The sequence below is a fragment of the Microcebus murinus genome, chromosome 14 (assembly GCF_040939455.1).
Source record: "Microcebus murinus isolate Inina chromosome 14, M.murinus_Inina_mat1.0, whole genome shotgun sequence".
NCBI classification, from domain to species: domain Eukaryota; kingdom Metazoa; phylum Chordata; class Mammalia; order Primates; family Cheirogaleidae; genus Microcebus; species Microcebus murinus.
The window spans coordinates 75,491,396-75,499,859 of NC_134117.1; the positions used below are offsets into that span (position 1 = coordinate 75,491,396).

The window sequence follows — 8,464 nt, forward strand, 5'->3', positions numbered from 1 at the left end:
GCCTGCTCACCACAGAGGATGTCCCTCTGCGTGTGTCAATGTTAACAGTGCCCAGGTTCACTTAGAATCCCCTGCTGTGGGCTGACAGAGACCCAGGGCCTTGGGTGCATGCGCAGACTTCTCTCATTCGACTACATTTCATGACTGAGCTCTACGATGGTCTGCCTGACAACGGGGAACTAGCACCCCTTTCCACAACAAATGAAATCAGAAAACTCTTCTTGCTCCTGGCTTCAAGTTGCAAACACCTACTTTCTGTAACGCCATTTAATAAGTGTCTATTGTGTCCCTCCTGCTATGAATCATAGTTTATAGTCTTTACAACAGACTCAGAAGATTGGTATTCTCAGAGTCCATTTTATATCTTAGGAAACGGAAGCTCTGAAACTTTGAAAACCTTGCTCAAAAGTGCACAGCTAATAAGTGACAGGCCTCAGAGTCTACCCCACTGAAACTTGCTCTCTTTCCACTCACCATGTTCCCTGCATGGACATTTTGTGAACAAGTGAGCACCCTGCTTGCCCTTTCTGATGAAGGGGATACGAGGGCCTAAACTTGCCGAGCAGATGAGCAGGCTTGCTGGGCCCCGAGCCCACAGCCTGGTGATGAATGCTGAACCATGGCTTAGGCAAGGCATTGTTATTTTTTGTATTAGTTTAGGAGATTTGGAAAGAGAGGAACTTGGTTTCAGACCTTAGCATTTACAAGCTGTTTGCTTTTTGTATAAGTCACTTTGTCTGAGTGTCAGAATTCTCACTTGTAAAATGAGAATAAAAATGAGAATTCTATGTACATACATGCTTGTTCTCAAGATCCAATTCCTTCCCCATTAAGATGATAGATGCTCACGGACTGCAAAGATGCCAGCTCTGTTTGAGATCAAATGAAGTAACCATGTTAAAAGTCTTGGTAAAGCCATGGGAATGGTCTCATGGCTTTATGTAATGAACCATAGGAACCGCTCTCTGATACTTAGGTGCAAGAAACATCATTTTTGTACAATATTCTATGACCAATTAAATCTGGGAGAACCCTTAGTGTTGGGAGGGTCACTCTCCCCTCCCCATCACTGTTTGGGGATAGACCTCTACTTTTCAGTCAATCACTGACTCCTCTGCCCTAGCAATGCCTGTTGCCTGGGTCTCCCATGTCTGTCCACTTTCCCTGGTCACCTTCCAGGCCAACCTCAATGCCCTCCCTCTGCACAAGGCTATAGGGCTCAGCATTCAGAGATCTAAGTTCCTGGCACTGATATTTTGAACCCACAGTTTCTTCGCCCTTCATTTGTTGGAGTCGAACTCCATCCCAGGATTTGCCATGCCTGTCTTTTATCCTTGAAGTGTCAACGTTGTCATTTCTTCCCCCTCTGAGACCATTCAGACATGTTCTTTTGGATAAGCAGCCACGGAGCCAAATGCTCACACAGACCAAACAGAAAAAGTAACGGCCGGGAAACCACAGGGTGGGAGCCACACTGACGAACCGGAGAGGAGGTGGCTATTTGGGGAGGCACTTAGCCTTGGCAACCAATTGTTTCCTTACAAGAATGTTGGCCCTGTGTTCCCAGATCTTCCAAATGCAAAAGCTGCTAACTTGGACTGGGGGAAAGGAGCCCAGGACCTAGAACACAAGCCCCACTGAATGTCCCATGGGAAGAAGAGGAAAATTAGTTTTCACTATTTCACCAGTTAAGATCACTGCATCCAAAAAGAACAAAAGAAAAAAATTCAAGCCAACCTATAAAAAAATATAAAATTTTAAGAATCAATCACATGCCAATTTGCTTTAATTACAAAGATTATTTGGGGTAGAAGGGATATTATTGTTCCAGACTTTCACTGGGTTTTAAATCCAATAATTGTCTCAAGGGGAGCTCCGCGGCCCAGTCACTGTTACTGCCAATTACTTCTGCCAGGAAAGAGAGCTCTGAAGGAGCAGGTGGGCACGGAGGTACCAGCAGGCTTCTCTGGCCTAGAAAGCCCTGTGCCCAGCGCCCTCGCTGCATGATGTTTGAGGGTCACCTGCACTAGCAGGTGGACATGTCTTCACCTGCGGCCCCTAGCTCAGCTGCACATCTGGATTTCCAGAGTAGAGCTTTCTAGTATATGGATATCCTAGGTCTGGGGTGATGGAGTGAGGCCTTGATTTTTTTTTCCCTAAAAATACCTTGATGATTCTAATGAGCAATTGTTGTTTTATGGTAAGAATTTTCTGGTCCAACATCTCTTTTTTATATGCTTTTTTTCTTTTGACAGGCAGGTACACAGGAAAGAGCACAGAATAGGAGCTGGTAGAGCTGAGCTGTACCTTGGTTCCATCACTAACTAGTTGTGTGATTTAGAAAGATGGCCTGAGTTCTCTGGACCACAGTTTCCTCCCTTGAAAACTGGGGCCATTCATCCCTGCTCTGCCACCTTACAGCTCAGGGATGCTGGGAGAATATAGGGGGAATAATGGGTATAAAAACAGGAGAGGAGTGAATCAGAAAGACATTAATATAGAAGTCAAGGAGCTGTCGAGGAACCTCTCTCTGCCCTGAACCACCCCATAGGTGAGAGAATTGCTCCCTCCTCACATCTGTGTCTCCACGTAGCCAGAAAGGTTATCTAGATGAACCCCGTGTAACCCCTTCCAGCTCACACGGTCCATGTCTCTCAGATTCCCAGACCCACATCCAGAACTGCCTAGGAAAGGCTGGTCTCAGCAGGGCCAGGGGAGTAGGTCAGAAGGGAACGGTGTTGGCAGCACAGGTGGCTGAGAGGTAGCAGGAGACACCCTGGATGTCCTGATGGAAGGGACGCTTCATACATATCCACTCATTTCACCCCCAGATGACACAGGGAGGTAAGTGGTCTCATTCTTTCTCTAGGCAGAGGAGACTGAGACTAGGACCATGAGGCTAGTGAAGGGTGCTGGGAGATTGAACCAGGTTGGTCTGATTCTAAAGCCTCTAGTGGTCCTCACTTGAGGTCAGACTTGCCCTTCAGGGGACATTTATTAATGTCTGGAGACATTTTGTCATGAATGGGGAAGTTGGGTGCTACTAGAAAGTTATGGTTGAGGACCATGAATGATGCTAAATATCCTACAATGAATAATTATCCAGACCCAAGTGTCAACAGTGCCAAGATTGAGATACCCTAAAGGAAGTATAAAGGAAGGTTCTGGAGAGCTGGGCTTCCCTTCACTGTGCCCAGCACCTGAGGACATCTGGTGCTGTCCCCCACCCACCCTGGGCTGGATGTGCATCAGTTAGCTGTAGAAAAGGTGACTGTTTTCCACTGATAACCAAGGATGCAGCGCGACTTGAGGAATGCCAACAAAGAGATAGGTCTGCATGGAATTAAAGGCAGAAGGAGTCATATGTGACTTCATGTTTGTGGCATGAAAGAGCCAGGGCCCTTAACAGAGCCAGGCCTAGGGGATGAGGGAGGAAAGCGTGTGGGAGGAGCTGGGCTGCCTGCCCACCACGTCCACTGAGCTGCATGTAGTCTCCTAATGTCCTGTCCCTGTTCCTCTCCTTCCACCATTTTTCTGCATAAGCCAGGAACATGTGCATTCACCCAGCAAAAGCCCCAGGGAGGCTCTTTTCTGTCCTTTTCTGATGACTTACTTCCTTGGGGTTAGAACAACTTCCCATTCCACCATGAGGCCTTCAAAGATTCCTCTCATTGGACAAGAACTTACTAGCTAAGGATCTTTCTAACTTTCCTTATGACTTCTTCTTTGACTCATTGATTATTTAGGAGTATACTGTTTAATTCCACATATTTTTAAATTTCCCAAATTTCCTTCTCTTATTGATTTCTAAGTTTATTTCACTGTGGTCTGAGAAAGATTTCCGTTGCATGATTTCCATTTTTTAAATTTATTGAGGCTAGTTTTATGGCTCAGTATACAGGAGAATATTCCACAAGCACTTAAGAAGAATGCATATTCTGCTCTCATTGGGTGGAATGTTTTATACATGCCTATAGGATCTAGTTGCTTTATAGTTCTTCAAGTTGTCTATATCCTTGATTATCATTTGAGTAGTTGTTCTATTTGCTATTCAAAGTTGGATATTCAAGTATCCAATTATTATGGTTGAATTGTCTATTTTCCCATGCATTATGTCAGGTTTTGCTTCATGTATTTTGTGGCAGTCTTGCTGATTGTGTATATGTTTATATTTGTTATATCTTACTGAAGTATTGATCCTATTATCAGTATACATTCCCTTCTTTAATTTTGTAAGTTCTACCACTGAAGACAGAACTTTGTAAGTTCTATTTTCTCTGACATTGTTATAGCCACTCTGGCTCTTTTATGGTTTCTGTTTGCATGTTATATATTCTATCCTTTTACTTTCAACTGACTTGTATTACTGAATCTAAGTGTGTCTCTGGTAGACAACATATAATTGTTTTTTTTTTAATCCAGTGTCTAATTTCTTCCTTTTGAGTGGATTGTTTAATTCATTCATATTTAATATCATATTAGTGATACAGTTAGATTTAGCTCTGACATTTAGCGATTTTTTTTCTTTGTGTCACACAATTTTTTAATTATTCCATTCATTTACCACATTTTTTGTATTGTCTAGTATAATTATTTAATTCCTTTAATGATACTTTACTATATCTTTGAGTTATTTTTTAATAGTTGGTATAGGGCTTATACATTTTAACTTGTCAAAATCTGCTTCTAATATATATTAACTTCATTTGAGTGATATATAAAAATTTTGTTATTATGTAGCCTAATTTCCTCACCCTATATTTTTTGTGTGCTATGATTACTATACATCTTATATCTATACAGGTGACAAACACAATATATTGCTTTATTACTTTATATAATTATGTGTCTTTTAAAGAAGTTTAAAGAAAAAAAGGAGAGCAAGTATATATTTATAAAGTTTGTTTTAACAAATTTTATTTAACATTTTTGGCTATCTTCAATGATTCCCATGGATTTGGGTTTCCATCTATTGTCATTTTCCTACTCCTATATGGTTTTGCTCCCATTTGCCTTCTTTGCACTGTTATTCTCAATATATTACATTTCCATATACTATAGGGACAACTACATAAATATTTATATATTATTTTATGCAATCATTTAGATCAGTTAAGAAAAGAAAAGATTTCATTATAGTGTCTTTATATTTACTTTTCTCAGCATTCATTGTTCTGGGGTTTTAGTTTTGCTTTGTTTCGTTTTGTTTTTTGATGTGGACTCTATTACTATCTGTTGTCACTTATTTTCAGTCTGAAAACTACTTTAGTATTACTTGCAAGTATTACTGCTAGTAATTAAATCTCTCTCTCTCTCTCTCTCATGTCTTTATTTTGAAATCATTTTTAAAAGATAGTTTTTGGTTTTGTTGGATATAAGTTTTCTGATTGACATAGGTTTTGTTGTTGGTTTGTTGTTGTTGTTTTTTTTTTTTACACTTTTAATAAGCCACCCCATTGTTTTTGGGTCTCCAATTGTTTCTGATGAAAAATCTGCTGTTATTCTTATGGGGGTAACTTTGTACATGGTGAGTCATTTTTTTCTTGCTGCCTTGGAGGTTTTCTCTTTATCTTTGGCTTTCAGTATTTCAACTATGATATGTCTGGGTGACTATGTCTGTGTTTATAAAAATTTTTGTTTGTTGAAATTCTTATAGGTGCTGATCAATGCTTCTTATTGAGTTTGGAAAATTTTCAGACATTATTTTTTTTAATTTTACTTTTTTCTTTCTCCTCTCCCTTTTTGAAACTTTTGTACCCCTCAAAGAAAGAGAGGACACCATAAGGCCAATCCAATGTCCCAAAGAGATCTATCTTCTCTCCTTCTGATAATCCCATTACACATATATTGGTGTGCTTAATGGTATACATTTCTTTGTGACTCTGATTTTCTTCATTCTTTTTTCTATATGTTCTTCAGATTACATAATCTTTATTGCTCTATGTTCAAATTCAGTTATTCCTGATTGTCAATCATACTGATGAGCTTCTATAGTGAATTTCTCATGTAAGTTATCTTACTTTTTACTTCCAGAAAGTCCATCTGATTATTTTCTCATAACTTTGCTTTTTGATGAGACATTGTCATAATATTTTATTTATATACAGTTTATTTTATTTCTTTGAACATAATAGCTGATTCATGTCTTTGTATATCCAGTCCAACATTTGTGTTCCCTCAAAAGTAATCACTACTACCTGTTTTTCTTTTACTATGTATGCATCACACGTTCCTGTTTCTTTGTATGTCTCATAATTTTCCATCTCCAACTGGACATTTTAGATAACATATTGTAGAAACTCCTACTAATTACATTCCCACCACAACCACCACTATGGTTATTTATTGATTTGTTTAGTTATTTGTCTAAATTAGATCAGTGGGTCTATTCTTCCCCCAGCCCTACAGTGTGTAGCCTCTATTGTCTCTCCTAAGAATATTTTCCCCTTGTTTTTATCATTTAGCCCAGTGGTCACCCCTGCATTAGCATAACCACTAATTGGTCAAAGGTTGTGCTTAAGCCCCTTTAGCTATTAAATTTTTACCCTTTGCCATAGATATATGTCTGGCTTGGAAATTGCTTTCACAGTTCCAGAAATTTACAATTTTTCCTCAAGGTCAGGAAAGAATTAGTAGTTTGAAATATTCATCTTCAATTACTCCTGAGAGTACATAGCCTTAGAATGCACACAGTCTTTCAGACTTCAATAATTTGACCTCTTCTTCCCCCATGTGGATGCCCTTGATTTTCTTCTCTTGTCTTGTTTGCTCTGGCTAGAACGTTAAGCACAATGTTGAATAGAACTAGTGATAAAGGGCAACCTTATTTGGTTCCAGTTCTAAGCCAGAGTGCTTTCAGTTTTTCCCCATTCAGTATGATGTTGGTTGTGGGTTTGTAATATATTGCTTTTATCATTTTTAGATAAGTCTCATCTATGCTTATTTTGTTAAATGTTCTTATCATAAAAGGGTACTTAATTTTGTCTAATTCTTTTTCTGTGTCTATTGAGAAGATCATGTGGTCTTTATTTTTACTTTTATTGATGTTTTGAGATATATTTATAGAATTGCATTTGTGGAATCATCCCTGCATTTCTAGGATGAAGCCCATTTTGTCATGATAGGTTATATTTTTTGAGAAGTATCTGAATTGAGTTTGCTAGAATTTTATTGATAATTTTTGCATCTATATTCATAAGAGATATTAGTGTGTAGTTTTCTCTTTTTGTCACTTCCAATTCTGGTTTTCATATCAGGGTGATGTTGTTTTCATAAAATATGTTGGGGAGGATTCCTTCCTTCTCCATGTTGTGGAGTAATTTCTGCAGGATAGGCACCAGTTCTTTGTAGGTCTGGTAAAATTCATGTGTGAAACCGTCTGGTCTGAGACTTTTCTTTTTAGGAAGGTGTTTTATTGCTGCTTTAATTTTTGTACTTGATATTGGTCTGTTCATGAATTCTATTTCTTCTTGATTGAGTCTAGGGAGGTTGTGTGCTTTTAAGAATTTGTTCATTTTCTCCATGTTTTCATGTTTATGTGCATAGAGGTTTTTATAGTATTCATAGATGATATTTTGTATTTCCATGGTATCAGCTGTAATTTATTCTTTTCATTCCTGATTGAGCTTATTAGAGTCCTTTATTTTCTGCTTATTGTTAATCTTGCAAAAGACACATGTCAATTTTATTTTCTCAAGGAACTAACTTTTTGTGTTATTAATCTTCCATATAATTTTTTTTGTTATTGATTTCATTTAGTTCTGTTCTGATTTTGGTAAATTCTTTTCTTCTGCTGGGTTTAGGGTTGGTTTGCCCATCCTTTTCCAATTCTTTGAGTTCATTTATTAGATTGCCAATTTGTGATCTTTCTGTCTTTTGGATGTAGGAGTTTATGGATATAAATTTTCCTCCCAGGACTGCTTTAGCTGTTCCTCACAGATTTTGAAAAATTATTCCTTCTTTATCATTTAGTTCAAAGAATGTTTTGATTTCTACCTTAGTTTCCTCCTTAACCCAACAATCATTCAGCAAAAAGTTGTTTAGTTTCCATGGCTTTGTGTAGATATAAGAGTTTCTGTTGGAGTTGATTTCTAATTTTCTTTCACTGTGATATGTGAAGATGTATGGTATAATTTTTTATTTTTTTTAATTTTTGAGACATGCTTTGTGGTCTAGGATATGTTCAATCTTAGAGAATGTCCCATGAGCTGATGAGAAAATCGTATATTCAGTGGGTTTTGAGTAGAATGTTCTGTAAATGTCAGTCATGCCCATTTGTTCTAGAGTTCTGTTTATGTCCATTGTTTCTTTGTTTATTTTTTGTTTGGATGATTTGTCCTGTTCTGTCAGAAGGGTGTTGAAGTCTGTGGCTATTACAGGGTTGCTGGTTATCATTTTGTTTAGATCAAGTAGGTTTTGCTTTATGAATTTGGTCCACCTGAGTTAGGTGCATGAATATTTAGAA

General features: G+C 38.0%; 1 non-coding gene across 1 annotated transcript; it reads right to left on the minus strand.

Annotated features, from left to right (window-relative positions):
* Window positions 1–5,746: 5,746 nt before the first annotated feature.
* Window positions 5,747–5,834, minus strand: LOC142875806 (small nucleolar RNA SNORA64/SNORA10 family). Its single transcript, XR_012923091.1, has one exon. It is a non-coding gene; the product is annotated as a small nucleolar RNA SNORA64/SNORA10 family (small nucleolar RNA).
* Window positions 5,835–8,464: the final 2,630 nt, after the last annotated feature.